At 40.3% G+C, this 18,580-nt stretch overlaps 1 long non-coding RNA gene across 1 annotated transcript in view; it reads left to right on the top strand.

The window, feature by feature from the left end:
• The first annotated feature begins 8,926 nt into the window (after positions 1 to 8,926).
• Positions 8,927 to 18,580, top strand: part of LOC116277658 (uncharacterized) — a 66,519-nt gene continuing 56,865 nt past the window's right edge. The window contains exons 1-2 of the long non-coding RNA XR_012075041.1: positions 8,927 to 9,046; positions 15,931 to 16,001. This is a non-coding gene — a long non-coding RNA (uncharacterized lncRNA). The remainder of the gene's footprint in view (positions 9,047 to 15,930; positions 16,002 to 18,580) is intronic.

Genomic DNA, 18,580 nt, shown 5'->3' with positions numbered 1-18,580 from the left:
TGCTCTTTCTTCTCCTTGTGGGACCTCTATTATGTGTAGGTTGGCATGCTTTATATTATCCCATAGGTCCCTTATATTGTTTTCACTGGTTTTTATTTGTTTTTCTCTCAGCTGTTCTGATTGGGTGACTTCTATTTTCCTGTATTCTAAGTCACTTATTTGTTCCTATGCATTATCTAGCCTACTTTTTACAGCCTTTAGCTCAGCTCTCATCTCAGCAAATGAGTTTTCCAATTTTAATTGGGTCCTCTTTATAGTTTCAATTTCCTTTTTGACATATTTTCTGTCTCTATTCACAGTCTCTTTTAGTTCCTTCAGTACTTTGATCACTCCTTTTTTGAAACCATGATCTAGTAGACTAGCAAGGTGTATTTCATTGATTATTCTTTCAGCGGATTTCTCTTGTTCTTTTAATTGTGAGTGGTTCCTCTGCTTCTTCACTTATATCTCTCCAGCAGTATGGATTAACAATAACAGAAGAACAAAACAAATAGAAATTAAAATCAAATTGAGACAAATTAAAAATAATTTAAAAGAAGAAAAACATTGAAAGCAGTATGATTGATAACAGAAGAACAAAACAGTGCTAGAAATAAAATTGAGACAAATTTTTTAAAATTTATAAGAATTTTTAAAAGAAAATTTCAAAAGAGATTTTAAACATTAAAAAAAATTAAAATTAAGGAAAAGAAAAAAGGAAAGAAAAAAAAAAAGGTGGATGTGTTTCCATGGAGACTGCGAGTGCTTCATAATTTTTGTCCAGAGGTCCTTCTTAAGTATGAGTGGTTGCCAAGTCTTCCTCCAGAGCCTTTTGTCTGTTATCCCTTTGGCTGAGGGTGTGGCCAGTATTTTGGCGTCAGGGCCTGCCCTGGCTATCGAACAGGGCCTCCTTATTGTTCTGTGGTTGTTGCCGCTCCTGCCCTTGCTTTGCGGTGGGAACTCCTCTTGCTGATTCCAGACGTGCTCTGGTAGTGCCCCAGGTCTGTGCTGCTCCCAGTGCTGGTAGGCAGGCAGGTCATGTCTCCATCCAATGCCATGTCTGTGAGTTGTGCTACTGTGTGGTAGGTGGGCACTTCTAGCCCCCTCCAGACACCTCGTCTCTATGCCTGCACTCATTCACCATAGGCGGGCAGGTCATATCCCTTCTCAACACTGCATCCTGACACCATGCTCCTGTGAGGTAGGTGGGAGGGTTGCTCCCCCATTCAGTGCCACTCCCCACACCGTCGCATCCATCATTCATGCTCCATAGGTGGGCTCACAGAAAATGGCTGTGCCAGCCTCACTCCCGCTGTGTGCCAGAAGTCCGCTCCTTGTTGGTTTGCCTTAGAGGCTTGAGTTCACAGAGGCACCGGGGCAGAACGGTCCCCTCTGCCTGGGGCTGTAAACAAATTTCAGTCCCGCCTATGAGGTTGCGGAGCTGCTAGGTAAAGATTCAACCCCACCTCCGCCTGGGAGCCACACACTGGAGAAGATAGTAGCCATGGCTGAGCCTGGCCTCTCTTCTCTAGAGAACATGCCAGGCATGGTGCCTCGGGTCTGCGGAGACAAAGGCTGTGGCACCCCTCCCCCCAGGGCACACCAGCAGTGTTCCTTTTTTTTTTTTTTTTGTATGTTATGCGGTACCGAGGCTATTCTGCTCTGTATACCCTCCCTGCCACAGTGCACCACACACTGCAGTCCCCCAGGGTCGCCTCTGTGCAGCTGGCCAGGTCCTCCACCCGGCCAGGGAGGCTTGACCCATCCCACCCCTGCCGATTCATGTATAGGTCTGGGGGTCTCAGGGACCCTTTGTGCCTGTTTACCTTAGTTCTATTGGCCAAGGGCTATTCTATACAGATCCGCCTTGGAGGTTCCCCATCCATCCAGCTGACGGTGGGTCTGTGGATGTCATTTTTGGTGTACTTAGGGGAGAGGGTGAGCTACAAGCATCCTTCTACTCTACCATCTTGGTTCTTCCTCTTCATCATTTTAAATACATCACAACCCTGTTGTCTATAATCACAATGTGTTCAACTCTTAGTTCATAATTAAATTTTTTTTGTGTGTGTAGAGGTTTCATGATGCCCTTATTTCTAGTTCCTTCTTTTGCTATTTACTAGATCTACTGAAACTCTGGCCCAGTTGTATTATTCTTTAAAGGGGAGATGTTGTATGGGGGCCCATGGGTCCATCCACTCTGCATGAGCCAAACATGCTGAGCCATCCCTTCTATGGTCTATCATCCTATTCTGGGTATAGATGAAGATCAGTAAATATAAAGCCTTTAAAAAGAATGTTTCCTGAAAACGCTGCTTGATTACTGATTAACCTTGTTCTCCAGAAAGTGCAGATTTCTGTGGCCCTCAGAATTATTTAGATATCACCAAGAATGGACTCACACAACCATAGACTATCAGGGCTGGGAAGGATCTTAAAGTCCATCTAATAAAATCTTCTCTTGTCAAGACATGAATTGAATAGTCAAAATTTGACCAGTTTTGTTTTCAAAAGTCAATTTTCATATGATTCAACTCATAGATGAGATGGGGAAAGCCCCATTCAGTTGCCAGTGAGACCTGTCTACGCCATGGCCACAGCATTGTGTAGACCCACGTCTGTAATCTTAATGACAGCACTTGCTCTATCACTCATCTGGCTTACCTCTTGTTAAAAAAAAATTGAGATATTTGATACATATTTGGAATGGAAGGAGGCAGGAAAGAGCCACATAAAAATTTATCTCAAGGAAAATTAGGATATTTCAAATGAGATGAACTAGCAAGATACATTGATGCAATCCTTTGCCAGCAGGGAAGCATCCTGGATCGTTTCCTTTGTTCCAAGCCATTCTGTTATGATCTGAATAGACTCTTTAAAGTGATGAGTGGGTACACTTCAAAAATCATTCGTAAGTAAGTTTCTCTAGATCTTGGAAAGCATTTTTCTATACAAATAACATAATAAATGATTAATAAGTTCCCTGACCAATATTGCAAGGTTACTTTAACACACAAGCTACCGACATATATTAGAATTGTTTTACATACGTCTAACAGTGGTATGCCTCTTTATTTCTTTGGGACAGCTGCTCTCTTAGTTCTAAATCTTGCCCCATCAGTAGTGGTGGCCATTTCCAGTACTGATGTAGAACAGGGTCTTCACTGGAGGTGGATGGTAGGGTACACTCAGGAACTTTTCAGAAACTTTTTCACTCAATCCCTTTTTTAATTACTTGATAGAAAGGGTTTCAGGATAACCACTGTCCAGTTGTTCAGAATAAAAAGATAAAAGGAGAACTGCACGGACAAGGAGCATGCAGTTTCAGACTTCCGTGGGGATGTTTTGTGGTACAGTTGTTTATAAAGTGATGACCACCTAATCCTCAGTTTCTGTGTTCTGGGCTTCCCATTTTGCATCTTGATCTAATTTTTAAAATTATGCTATTTTATGACTAGCTTGTGAAAATTTGAGAGTTGTGTTTCATTAGAGCAGCAACATTATATTGAACTACTTCAGTATTTCTCATGTCTGAACTTTTCAGATTTTTTAAAATTTGAACCAATGCTATATTTTCATTCAACTTCATGGCGTTTTTTGCAATGTGCACTGTAGTAACAGGAACTTTCAAAATTAAAAAAAAAAAACTCGACTTTCTGAGAGAAGCTTTGTTTCTGAAAGTAATTATTTGTAATAATTGCTATGCTGTTTTCTGAAGAGGTAAGATTCCTGGTGTCACATGGCAACCTTATCCCTGGGTCTCCTGCTGGCTCCTGCCAGATACTGTGTGTTACTCCCCTGTGGGAAAACCCACATGGGTTCTTCTCCAGGCCACCTGTGAAGAAGGAAGGGTTTTTAAATTTTTTTCCTTAAACTCCTAAGAGAATGGGAATAGCTACAATGTAGATTGGAGGAGACAGAATCACTTATGATAGCTGTTTTTAAGAAAATTCAATCATAGCAAAACAAGTTGGACTGACAGTCTCAAAATCTAACATTCTCTCAATTTTCTTGTAAATGTATGTGTTATTGAAGTATAGTCAGTTTATTACACAATGTGTCAGTTTCTGGTGTACAGCATAATGCTTTGGTCATAATGAACATACATATACTTTTTTAAAAAAAGAAATTGACAAGACTTTGCTGAATCTTAATGCCCTCCCGTTCTACTCACATCTTGCCATCTTCTGTTTTCTTTCTTTAAATCAAGTTTCTAACACAGGAGTAAATATTGGTAAAGGTTGGGAAGGTTCAGACATGGGTCTCTTACTTTTTAAATCACCCAGTGGCTAGGTTTACGATATGTGCAATTTTTTCCCTTTCTCTCATTATTAAAACTTTACTCAAAGCAAAGCCATCAGTGAATTTCAGGTGCTAGAACTTCCTCTCCGTTGTTTTCTGTTGTTGAGGAGAGGAGAAGCTTGCAAGTGCGGATAACTGCCTTCTTACCAGACAGTGTTGGACTGCATCTGAAACACCAGAGGTGCCAGGTGCAAGGGCTCAGTCTTTCGGATTTGTGGTACCAGGTATTTGAAATCAATTACAAACCCTGCTGGAATGTCTTTAAATTTTGAAAAGCTTAACTGTGGCCTCCTGGAATATTTATGTGTTTCTTTATTTCCTCTATATTAGCGGACTCTCTTCTCTGCAGTTGGGTGAATGGTGTAAAGGTCTCCTTGGATGTGTTTTGATGTGGGAAGGGTTTTGTGAGTCGTTCCTTATGTTCTCAAGAATGAGGCCCCTTATCTTAATGAATAAAATGTCCAGACAATGTATTAGCCCTCCTGGGAGAGCAGTTATGCTTCTACTATTTGTTGCCTGAAAAAAATGTATAAGGACTGACATTTGCTGTAAATTTAGTGAAGATTCTGGATGTATTTTGTTAATCACCAAGTCATTTTAATAAACATGACAAGGAGTATGCAAATATGTGAAGTGTATCAGTCACTCTAGTCTTGCTCAGTTAGAGAGCAAATTGGTGCTAAGATCTCTAATCGCATCCCCCTGTTGCTCCCTTCAGGGGCTCGGGCTCCCATTGTTGGAGAACTGGTGTGGTGTTGTGGTGTAAGCTGATTGTGTTGTTTCACTGGGGCTTTATGTATATTCTAATCATTTACTTATGAGATTGAGTGATGGACCATAAGATATGTTCTCTGTGAAATGCACTTCTGAACTTTCTAGGGAAAAAAAAAAAAAGAAAGATAAGATGAATTAATGTTCTGTCTTATACCAAATCTAGTATTTGTTACAATGTGTGAACTGTCACTTAGCCCGCCCTCTTAAATGGTACTGGTGCTGCGTCTTGTGTGTATGTGAGCTGACCTCTCCCTAGCCCCCCTTACTCATCACTTAGGAAGGCTTAGCTCTGCTGCTGATTACTCATAATATTTGGCAAGGAAATTATTTTCATTTCTCAAATTTAATTCTGGTGAATTGCTATTAACCGTCATCTACCTTATGGGAGAACTGAAAAGCATTTTCTGCCAGATACATACACATATGTATGCTGCTAAATGCTGCTAGCAGGGAGTGTGCAAGGCCTCTAGCTCAACCTGGCCCATGGTAAGTCTTGCTCATTATCTTCCCAGATTCTGTACATTTATGACTCTTTCTTAAAGGATCTTTCTCTTGATTTTTTTGTTTTATGAGAGTAAAGTTTTGTTTTTTACATGCAACTGGGAATTTATCTCTTCCCTTATTACCTGGCTATGGCATAAGGTATACCTGCTTCTAGAGAGAGTTCTCAGAGGGTAGGGAATGGGCCTGTTTTGCCCACTCAGTATCCTAACTGTCTAAAGTGGGAAAACGTACCTAGTAAGTCTCAGTAAATATTATATGAATGAACAAATGCCCAGATGACTCTTGAATAGCAGAACTCACTGGAGTATATATATAATTTTCTGAGCCTCTAAATCACACCACTCCTCTTACCTATTAATAGAGCTACGCAGTTGTGAAGTCTAGGCATAGGGGCGGTGTTGATGCTTTTCAGAATCTAGATTAATGTCTTACAGCATGGTTACTCTCTCTTGTTCAGATGAAGTCGCTTGATTTTGGTATCGGATTTAATAATTGGTTTGTGGATCTTAGGTCTTTTCTTATTTGATATTCTCCATAAGACGCATGCGTTGGTATGGACTAAAGGCAAAGTTACATTCGAATATAGAACACAAATCCCATTCCACTGGTGAGCAGCCCTGACAGTAATAGATGGCTCATTTAATGGAAGGATCTGTTATATTATCTGCTGAGATCAGCAAAATGGGCCCAGTGAGCACATGACGTTAGCACATTATCAAATGATAATATGGCTGTTAATACATTGATGCTCTTGTAAGAATTTCTGTCCTCAAGGAATTGTAATAGATTCCTTGGATACATCTGAAAGTAAACCCATAGAGACGTAATAAACAGAAAAAAATCTTTGGCTTGTTCTCTCTCTCTTGCTCTGTCTCTCTCTTTCAGAGCTAATGGAAAAAGGCTATTCTAACAGCAAATAGGGTTTTTCTGAGTGGCACTTATCACAGTGACATGGCCCACTCGAAGGGCTGTAGGATATTTTGCCAAACCACTGCTGGGCCTGCCCTTTTGCTCAGCTCCTAAGCCGGTTTGGCCCTCATCCACATCAGGAGGCCTGGAGGCTCTGGGAAAGGGCTGCGGCTTCATGTCCTCCCAGACCCCTTGCTGTGACTGGGGATGAAGTAGGTCTGCTCGGCAACCAAAGAGAGAGAGAGAAAGGGCAGAGAAGAAAAAGTTGATAAAAACCTTCATCTACTTTTGAGAATTTTTTGTTTGCTTTGGAACCTTGCTTGTCAGAATTTGGAAAATTTAAGGCAAAGCAAATGTCCAATCTGCTATGAGTTGGTACCTAAAAGGTACACCTTTAGTGACATGACTTACTCAAAGGTCAATTGAACTGAAATGTTATGCCTAAGAAATGAGATTTTATTTATGCCTCCTTCATGAGAATTAATTGATGACTTTCAACTGTCCCTTGAATAAACTTGGGCTGTAATTGAACATGAGAAAAGAAGTCAAGGCCCTATTCTTGAAGGTTACCTGTCGATCTCAATTATTGAGCAGAGTTGTCACGACTGTCACTTACATGCGTGCGGGATATTTGCTAGTGATAAAAACATCCACGGAACAATAGTAAATATTGGGTTCTGCTGGTTAAATCCCCGGGATTAAAAGGAGAGCAACTAAATAGTATCTGTCAATATTGAGTTCTTCAGAGAAATGTGCAAGATACAACAAGGTTGTTTTTAATCCATTTATTTAGCAGGATGTTCATATTCAGAAATGAGCATTTTTTGTTTTTGTTGTTGTTGTTGTTGTTTTTTTTGCCTCTAAACTCAGAGAACATGGTTCTTCACCAGATTTACATAATTGGGGAAGATTTCATGAATGTGTATGTATTATGGGAGCTTCACAGTGAACAAAGTTGCTTAGCCTAAAAAGATCTGGGCATCACCTGGGTTCCATTTGGCCATAGTTAATATTAATGTTCCAGAGGGATCACACCTGCAGGGCAGTACACTGACAGTGTCGCTTGATTTTCATGTTACCTGCTTACTAGTGCTGCTCATGTTAAATTTGAACTTTCAGAATTATGGAATTTTTTTTGAGACTTGTAATACCTGTTTCTGTTGGCTACCTCCCGCCACCAATTGGTGGCCTGCTTCTTTGTGTCCAGGAGTTCCCACACTTTAACTTGAGTAAGAATCACCTTGAAAACTCATTATAGTAAGATTTTTAATTTCGTATGCAGGGGTGATCTCAGGAGTTGCATTGCAAAGAAACTCTCTGAAAGACTCCAGTGAAGTTGGTGCCCACCCTTCAAGAAACATGGTTTAGACCTTCCTTTAGTTAGCCTGGTTCTTCTGATTACCAAACTGGCTTTCCAGTCTCCTGGTTGTGGATTCTGCCAGCTCTTAGCTGCCCTTCTGTTTGCTATATGTACTTCATAGAGTTGCAGGTCGGTCCAAAAACAGTGTGGTTGGAGGACTGTGAATATAAGAACTGCTACTTTACATGGCAGGAGGGGCTTTACAGACCTGATTAAGTAAAGGATTTTGAGGTGGGGAGATTATGTTGAATTGTCTGTTTGGGTCCAATATAATCACATGGTTCAGAGAGAGAGAGAAAGAGAGTGAGAGCGAGCGAGATGGATAGTTTGATGCTGGCTGTGAAACTGGAGGAAGGGACTAGGAAAATTCTTCCTTAGAACCTCCAGAAGGAACATTGGTTTGCCAACACTTTGTTTTGGGGCCAGTAAAACTGATTTCAGACTTCTGACCTTCAGACGTGTAAAGTAATAAATTCGCGTTATTCTAAGCCATGAAGTTTGTGCTAATATGTTACAGTAGCAATAGGAGGCTCACGTATTGTCTCTAAACTTGTTTATTCAGTTCAATTAAAAAATGAGATAAATTATGAGTTTTTATTCCTTAGAATTTTTGAGCACATCAAATGAGATACATTATGTAAAAAATATGGGTGCCAGTTAACTACATGCTGCTGATGAAGATAGTGGTGATGAGGATGCCAACAACTCTGCTTCTTCATTTCTAGTTAGGCAAAGCCTCAGCCCCTGCTAAAAATGATGGTTATTCTGAACTCGTTTGCTTTTAGATCACATTTCTACTTCCAAATGTTCCCCTAGATAGTAAACTCTCTCCTTCCTGTGTGTTTCCAGGAAAAAAGAAAAAACAGCCATATTCTTGTTTCCATATTAAATTAATCCAATTAACAAGACTTTTTGACCATCTACCAACTACCCACAATTATCTATGCCAGGAATCACTTGGCTCAGTCATATTTCCCTTGAATTTCTATAATTTATAGTTTTAGGATTGGATGAGGCTATTTTTTCCCTCCAAGTAGAGCTTCCTTAGAAAGTCTCACGGTTCCATGACTCTCTACTGCTTCTCTTTTTCAGCACCAAGCCCGTTCTGAAACGATGTAAATGATTGAAAAAAAAATTTTCCTCTTAAAGGACTGATAATCTATTGTTACAAATGTAACAGGATCAGGTGCCACTTAAAGGGAGAACAATTAAAGAATGGTAAGAACTCAGAGGAGAGGAGCTGTGTATTGATAGGTTTGGAAAAGGCTCTAAGAAGGAAGTGAGACTGGAGCTGCAATTTGAAGGATGTGTATAATTTGGATAGGAAGAAGGGAAGAGGCAAGGTACTTTAAATTAGGGGGACAATGAAAAATCCATAGAGTCCACTGAGAGAGAAGGGTGAGCAGGGATTGCACTGGAGAGGATCAACCTATACAGAGATGGAATTAAGGTTGAATCATGATGTGCTCAGGCTTTACAGGAACTGGAAGCACTGCTTATTCTGTTGTATTCCTGAACCTCCTTAGAAATCCATACTAACATATCTGTAAGTTTAAACAAAGATATATTTATTTTTCTTCTGTAACAGTCAGATAGAATAGCGTATATTCTTATCCATTCAAGCTGATCATCATCTTGAGATACCAGGGTTAATGGACATTCATCCTCTCTCCTCCCAAATAGCTTGGACCCTCTAATAGTGAATGCCACTAATGGTGATGAAGTTCCAATTTTCGATATTTTTAAAAGGAAAAAAAATATCCGGTGGGCATATGGAGTAGAGCAGGACTATTCGAAGTATCGAGGGAACTGTCTGGAGATGGAACAAAGTAATCAGCCGTTTATTACTGCGTCTGCCCAGGCACATTAGTATAAAAGGGTCAGCACATCAGTGAAGTAACAGGACAGGAGGCTTTAGTACCAGCATCCGCAGCAAAGTCTCTGCTGCCTTCTGGCTAGGAGCAAAAGAACAGGAAGCAAATGTGATGATTCAAGAAAATAGCAGGAACGGTGAATCAGAGCAGTCAGGGGCTCCTTCAGAGATCATTTACGTTCATGTTCAAAAGACAGTGACTCCTTCCTTAAAAAAAAAAAAAAGATTAAATCAATACATAGCAGAAAGTAGTCCATTTCCTGAGCCCAGAGTAAGGAAGGAAAGACCTGGCATTTTTAGGCAAGGGGAGTCTCCATATCCATTTCTTAGATGAGTCAAAACTGGTGCATCCCTCGCAAAAGAAGTCCTGGGGCCCCTGGTCTGCAGCAGCTGTTGCGTGGTGCTTCTCCCACACTGCCCTTGCTAAGGCTTTCATGAGCGTCCAGCTCTGTGCCTCAATGTGAAATGAATCCGCACGACACCCTAAAGGTTTTTATTGGATTTTAACATTCAAATGCTAACATTCAAAAAAAGTACATGAAACAAACAACTTTTTAGGGAAGAATCAAAAGATAAACACAAATATAGTCACTATCCCAGTCGTGACCACATCGTCAACACTGCAAGTGCGCCCGGCTGTCCCCCGGGGCCCTTCACATCGCCATTCTTTTCTCTCCTGCAAAGGTAACCACTGTCCTGAGTTTCTTGGCAATCACGTAGCATTCTTCTTTATACAGTTGGCACTTATGTATATATTCCATAAGCACCACAATTTAGTTTTACTTGTTTTCTTAATAGCGTATTAACGGAACTGAATGATAAGCATTCTTTTGTGTTCTGGCTTTTCCTTTTTCCTTGTATTGTTACGTTTGTGAGATTCATCCAGGGAGATTCTTGTGGTTCTTGCAGTTGTTTTTGAAGTCACTCTGGTGGATACAGGCATATCTCAGCGGTATTACGGGTTTGGTTCCAGAAGACCTCAATAAAGTGAATATTGCAGTAAAGTGAGTCACACAGATGTTCTGGTTCTCCGGTGCATATAAACATTATATTTACACGACATTGTAGTCTAGTAAGTGTGCAATAGCATTATATCTAAAAAACAATGTACATACCTCAATTAAAATATAATGCTATTGGGAAAATGACCAATATCTTATTCGATTCAAGATTGCTACAAACCTTGTAAAAAATGCAATACCTGCAAAGCACAATAAAGCAAATTACAATAAAATGAACTATGCCTGAATTATATTATGTACATGTATTATAGATGGGTGTGTAAATAAGTGGATGTACATTTCAGATAACATTTCTTTATAGAATCTCAGTTAAGATGAAGCCTCATCACCCCCTAAGGGAGGTGTGTTAGTTTTGACTGCTGTTTAATAAATTCAGCATCTTCAGACACCACCTATGTAGTACCACACAGTCCTGGAGGTCAGACGTGTGGGTAGGCTGGACTGGTTTCTCTGCTCTCAGGATCACAAGGCCAAAATCGAGGTATTATTTATTCTGGTCTCCGATCTGAAGGTCTGGGGAAGAATGCACTTCCAACTCATTCAAGTTGTTGTGTCATCATTCCGTTTCCTGTGGCTGTAGAAATGAAGTCCCATCTCTTTGCTGGCTGTTGGCTAGAGGTCATTCTCAGCTAATAGAAGTTGCTGTAAGGTTCTTTTATGTGACCCCCTAGTCTTCAAAGCCAACCGCAGAGCATCAAATCTCAGGCTTCCAGTCTCTCTCATTTTCCCTTCTGACAGGAGCAGGAGAAAAGTTGCTTTGAAGTGATAAGATACACGTAATTAGATTACCCCACCAGGTAAAATCTCTTTTGTCATATAATGTAATACAATCATGGGAGGGATATATCATCATATTTACAGATTTCACCCACACTCAAAGAGAGCTTCACAATGTGAGAATCATTGGGGGGATTTGAGAATTCTGCCTCACACAGGAGTGAAGAAAATAATTTTATTGGTTTAAAATCTAGTGTTTCTGAACACTGCATTCAGTAATTTCCACTGTTGTTGTAGCTTTGGTACTTAAGACGACCAGGGGTACTCAGACGTCATGTAAAATTGATACCTACCTTCAACAAAGAAGGCTGTATTCGCTATGCTGTTTTTCTCTCCTCCTTAACTTAAGAATATTATTTATTGAATAGATGCTATTCATAAAGTACAGTGATGGATACAGAGATAATGTGAACATTGCACAGTAACCTGTGGAACAGCAGATAAATTGTAATAACACTATATTGAATTCAAGAGAGGGCAAGAGTTCATTCTGCTTGGGACATTAGGGACACCTTCACATTTCAACCAAATTTAACATCCATCCTTTGTCTTTGGTCTGTCTCCCTCACTTCTGTTCTTACACTTTTTTTCATACATTTAGCAAACATTTATACAGCACTTACTGCCAAGTACTGTTCATGGCCCTGTATATATATGAACTTACTTAACCTCACAGCACCTCTGTGAAGGAGCTGTACTCTTGGTATCTAATTTCATAGGTGAAAATGCCCGGGCACAAAAGTTAGGTGACTTGTGCAAGTTTGCACAACAGGTAAGCAGCAGGGTTTGAACCCAGTCATGCTGGCTCAGAGTCCTTGTCTTTAAACCATTATGCTGTCCTGCTCCAAAGTGTAGATAGAATGCAGATTTAACCGTGTTATTTCCAGGTTCATATCGTTGTGAGCCATGTAGGGCAGTGGTTTTCATCAGACTCGGCTATTATCCTCCTTCAGCTAGACGTTTGGCAAGATCTGGAGATCCTTTTGGTTGTCACAGTGACACTAGCGTTTAGTGGGTAGAGGCCAGGGGTGCTGCTAGACATTCTAATTCTTTTCCTCCCACAACAAAGAATTGTCTGGTCCAAAATGTGGGTAGTGCTGAGGTTGGTTGTGCCCCGTGACCCCCAGGATTAAATCAGAGATTGCAAACATGGCAAGCAGGGTGTTTATCTAGCTGGCCTTTCCCTTTCCTTTCCAGTATTTTGTGTGCACAAAGTGCATGCACAGTGCTGTGTCTTGACACTGTGGCTGTGTCTATTCGCTCCTCTCTGCCGGGAATGCCTCCTCTACCCATCCTCTCACCCTCAACACTCTCCATGCATTTACTCGTCCTTTGAGTCTTAGCTCAGGCTGTGGTCACTCTTGAGGCCTTTTCCCCATAGTCCCGACAGGGTGAGGTAGCCCGCGTGATCTTCAGCTCCCTTGAACTATTGCATGTAAGACACTAAACAATTTTGAGCTCTTCCTTTGTTTCTCCCCCATGAGTCTGGGAATCCAGTGGGAGCAGGGACTGTCTGGCTCACATCTGTGTCAAAAGCACCTAGTAGAGTGTGATTTCTGACACACATAAATCCAATACATCTCAGCTGAATTAGTAAATAGAAGTGTTGTCTTCCTCTGCCAGGGCTGCCGTGACAAAACCCTGCAGGCTGAGTGGCTGAGACAACAGAACTCCGTTTCTCACAGTTCTGGAGGTAGGGAAGGAGTCCGAGACCGAGATGGCAGCAGGTCTGCTCTCCCTGAGGCATCTCTCTTTGGCTTGTGGGCGGCACCCTCCCTCTCTGTCTTCATGTGGCCTTTTCTCTGGATGTGACACTCCTGTTGTCTTCCTTATAAAGAGATAGATGCTATTACATTAGGGACCCACTCTTACAATTTCATCTAGCCTTTATTGCCTCCTTAAAAGCCCTATCTCCCAGTTCAGCCACACTAGGGGCTAGGGTTCAACATATGAATTTTCGAGGAACATAATTCAGTACATAACAAGTATCAAGTGAAAAAAATACGGAAACAGTAATTATATCTCAGTTTAGATAGGAAGATGCTTCTCAAATCCAGTCATTTGATGTAAGCTGTTATTAAAATATTAATATTTTGATTAATTCTGTTCACTTTAAAAAATAAGGATATTTATATTATAACTGTAAATAAAAAGCAAGCTTATATCCTTAAACAAATGGTATCCATACAAACGCATGCAATGAAAAAAAAGAGTCATACATACTTGTATCCAGAGAGTGCTGCCCATGGAAAGATTTGCACTTGCATTTATGCTTTCTTTGTTCTTAAAAAGATGATCAGGTGTTTGAGATATGTAAAGAGTCACTTGCACCAAAGCAATATAGCTAGAAAGAAGGAGAGACAACTGAAGAGGAATGACATTCTTACTATGTGAATCAACGTTGTTTCTTGCACATCGTCACCAAATTAGATGCATCGGAAACTTGGGCACAGGCTAGAATAGAATCTAGGCTGTGTGATGAGGAGTGGGTGGGGCGAGGAAGGAGGCTGCTCATGCCGAGCAGGCTGGGTGGCAGGAGACTGTGCCCTGACTGATAGCTGGGATTCTGTGTGTTTGCTCTTTTCTGCATCGTTTGATACTGTACAGCGAAAAGTTAAGTTGGATTCCAAGTATCCAAAAATTGTTACCAAAGGTCCCCTTTTGGTACTAAGAGAATCTGTAAACCTTTTTAAGTTTATAGTGCTAATTTGATTCCCATTCCATAAAACCAGGTTTTATTTTCGGTGGGTTCATATGCCAAGCAGTGCTTTAGAGTGATTCTGTAGTGGTCTTTGACAAGGAGTCTCAAAATCACCTGGAGAGCTTGTTCAGACAGAGTTTGCTGAGCCCTTTATTCCCATGGTTTCTGATGAGTAGACATTGGTGGGGACTGAGAATTGTTATTTCTCACAAGTTCTCAGATAATGCTGATGCTGCTTTTTGGGTACCCTACTTTGAGAAGCACTGTTCCATGGTTCGTATAAAATTCTGCCTTGCCTCCTTGGAAGAGCCATGGATGAAAAGCAACCATATATTGCTCTTCCAGATGGAGAAATTAAAGGCATACGTAGATGCAGTATTTTTTCCCAGAGCATGTTGGAAGCATTCTTGGTATTTTGAGTGCAGTTCCTATTTGGACCTTCATCCAATCACTGAAGACTGATTTACTAAGCTTCTTCATTTGCAGGGTTCTCTGCTGGGTAGTTGGTGTGCAGCAGTGTGCACAAGTGGGGTCGCAGGCTTTATACAGACTAGTGTTTACAGCAAGCCAAGTGGCTATTTTAGTCAGTGTGTGAGCTCAAGGAACTGGGAGTGAAGTTCTGTCTCAGTTCGCCAAACTCTAGCTTTGTGACCTTGAACAAATCATGTAACTTGCCTGGATTCTCAGTTTCTCCTCTCAAAAATGAGATTAGCATCACACTCAGTGACTCAAATATTTCTGGAAAGGTCTGACATTAAAAATATTTCTGGAACTTATGACGTATGATACCCTCACTTTTCCTCTTCCCCTCTAGGTGCCATAATGGTCTAAATTGAAACAGTCACTATTAGTAAAACACAATAATAATCTGTATGGCATTTAAGATTAGTTGGTTAGAATCTTATTTAATCAGAATTACCTCCTCTGCTCATGACCTGATCTATTGAAAGCTATTGGAAATACATGTCAAACAACATAGAAATCAGAAAATTACGTTGAAACTGTCTGAAACATGCTGTCCTGCAGCATGTCCACCATGAAGTCTTTTCTGTCTCTTTTATGAGGACCGACTCTACCTGTTAGCAGCTTTGCCACATCTGAGCACACGTGTGCTCTCCATTCAAAGGCAGCACAGCTATCCAAGAGACATTGGACAATTACAAAGCAAAAACAAAACTTTGGCTCTCAGATGAATCTGATAGATGTCTTTGGATATACAGATTTGGGTTTGAATTTCGCCTAAGCTACTTATGACTTTGGTGATATCAGACAAGCTACTTGGACTCCTTGCATCAAAGTTTGTCATCTATAAATGGAACTAGTGTAACTCATAGGATGTTACGACAATTGGACATAATAATGCATGTAAAACATCTAGCAATGTATATGGCATACAGTAGATGTTGAATGTTATATAAAAAATAACTTGTAATCAGAAACCTGTTTCAACCAGATTATGGGCCATCACTTTTGGACCCAGAAAGGAAAATCATACAGGGACATGAATTGCTGAACACTGCTTATTCTCTGCTGCTGCATGGCTAACCTGAGGCAGAAGGCAGAAGGAAGCGTTAGGGAAATATCTTAGTTTGGGTTCTCTTGAAAGCAGAGCCTGAGAAAAGACCACGGCTTCACCAGGAAGCAGAAGTTAGGGAGTGGGGAGAATTAGACAGAGAGGGATGAAAGATCAGTATTCAGCTGTGTTCTTTGTCACTGTCTGTTTCCCCAGAATCCTCTAAGAAGTGTGGAGAACTCCTCCCCCAAGAGACCAGCTGAGAGAAGAGCTGCCCGGAACACGAGGTGAGATTTGTCCCGGGGGCTTTTACCCCCACTTCTGGGCTGAATTTACACATGATTAGAGGGCTTTCCCATTACCTTGGGGAAGCAGCCTAATAGAAGTTGGAAAGGCCCTTTAAGCTTCCTTGGCAGACGGAGCACTTCCACCAGCAAGCCACAGGGGAGTCTGGGCTGCAGCTGAAGTCAGAGGTTGGCTGAGGGGGAGGCTGAAGCATCTACAAGTGAGGGTAAAGTCCTTCTGCTCAGAATTCTCTACGGCAGCGCTTTTTAGAATAATAAGACTAGAATAGGTCTCCCTTCTTCTCTTTTCAAAATTCCCTAAAGTCATTAATCTTCATGTTCAACTTAATGAGTATTACCTTATCTTAAGCATAAACTAAAAATGAATGCTTGACTTCATACATTGTCAAGTACAACATATGTTCCCAGGCCTAATGACCCCACTAATAGACGTTGACTAGACAAGTATTTCAGATAAGGTGGTCCTTACGCTACCTACACCAGAATTACCAGTAAGGCCCACTACATTAAAATCTCTCAGGATGAAGTATCTTTTCTTTAAAAAGCTCTGTACTGGAAAGTCAGGGAATTATTATGCTATATTCTTTTGAGCTTTGAATTTTTTATTTTGTGTACATTGATCGTGTTCACATTTTCTTCTGAATCCCCTACATGGCAGTAAAATAGAATTTTAGATAGTTTTTCTCCCCTATCTTTTGGAGAGAGTATGGCGTAACTCATTCACGGAACTATGTGTTTTGGTTGTATTGTGTGCAGTGTGTGGATGAGAAGTTCCTTCACCGGCCACTTCTAAGTGCTTAAACGTATACACACCCGACGTAGCCCTGCATACCTTAGAATCATCCCGTCTCTGAGGTACAACAGGGAGTGTAAGGTTGACTCTCGCATTGAAGGAAACAGAGGCTCATAACACTTGAATGTCTTATTTCAGTCCAGATACCAAAGCATAGTTCCAGCTGAGATTAGAGCTTTGCTGAAGTGCCTTGGTATTGCTGGAATAAGGGCTGTCTGGAAAACTGGCCTGGTAAATGGCTCGTAGGTTTGTTGTTTTGTCTTTAAAAGGAGATACCAACCGTACACATTTTTCAGAACTCTCTTTTCTCAGACAGACTATAGTTTTCCTTTCAGACATTTTATAAAAGTAATTAATCTTATTGAGCATATGGACAGTGATATCCGGACACAATGAACTGATTTAAGAATAAAGAGACTACTTGAGCTCAGGGTTTACTTTCTTGTCAGCTGGTGTCACTGGTTAGTTTCATGGAGGGTTTCTAAACATATATTTTCTGTGACTGGGAACATACCATTCAATGTAGAGTGGACAAATGTGTGGATTGTGGCTTCCAAATTCTCCTTTATTCAGTGCCCTCTGAATACCCTTCTAGTATTCCAGGTTCTCAGGACTCAAACACGTTTGCTAATAAGATCAGAGTGAGAACTTTATTAAATACTGGTTCATGGAAGATTTTATGGTTTTATTGTGTAGTTTGACTGTACTATCCTAGTCTGCATTGTATAGCTCCCTAAATTTCATGCTTTTGATATGTTCTTTCTCCAAAAGGGCATTGCTATAATGGCAATGTAATGACAACAGGAGAATTTAATGCTTTTAGAACATTATATTTAATAACCATTACCTGTAATATATCAGACAGTGAATATTTGGAATTTATTAAGTCATAAATGGGTCATCAAATATTTGGGTGGTGGAACTGATTGGTAAGTGAGTTGGAAGCTACTGGAGCTGAAATTTTGGGAGGCTGGTTAATTTGCAATCTCAGTAACATTTCTATGGAGTTGCTTGAGTGTTAAACATACGAAAAGCATAATTAGGCTTTAATAGCTCACTTATCAGGGAGATTCACACTCAGTGTTCACAGTGGTACAGAACCCAAACTGGAACCTAACACCAAAGCAAAAAAGTATTTTTGGGGGGTGTGGGTGGGAGAGTGGATGTAAATGAGAGCACACCGTTACTTTTTGAGTTCACAGACCTGATAGCTATAGTTTTTTGCATGTTTCCCCACTGTCAAACTATGAGCTACTTTTTCTGCCTTAGTCTCCTTATCTCTGAAACAAAGATAATAATAGTCACCTCTTAATGTACACACATGCACACACACATTACATATACACATTTTACCTGACATCACACTGTTACAAAGTCTGCATAAACCATTTAGAGGCAATTTGATATACTTTTACAAGCAATGCTAACAATGTTGACTATTTTATTGGTCCACAGAAAATTTGATTAAAAGTCATATTGTTATATACAGGCATACTGAACATAACAATAATAATATCAATAATTTAAAATATAGCTTATAGTTGATACATACATAGTGCTTACTAGGGGCCAAGCCCTATAGATATTTTATATATAAATTGTTTACTCTTCAGAAACCATTATGAGGTAGCTACTGTAACACTCTTTACATATGAGGAAACTGAAAAAGAAAAAAAAAGGATTGTGCTCAGTGTGACAGTGAGAATAGAGGTAGAAACATTACGGTTATCTGGTGTATTCGTTAAAAAAGCAGAAGTCAATAGTTATT

This window comes from Vicugna pacos, chromosome 1 (genome assembly GCF_048564905.1).
Source record: "Vicugna pacos chromosome 1, VicPac4, whole genome shotgun sequence".
In the NCBI taxonomy this organism is placed as follows: Eukaryota; Metazoa; Chordata; class Mammalia; order Artiodactyla; family Camelidae; genus Vicugna; species Vicugna pacos.
The sequence above is the reverse complement of the archived record's forward strand: the minus strand, read 5'-3'. Positions and strand labels throughout refer to the sequence as shown.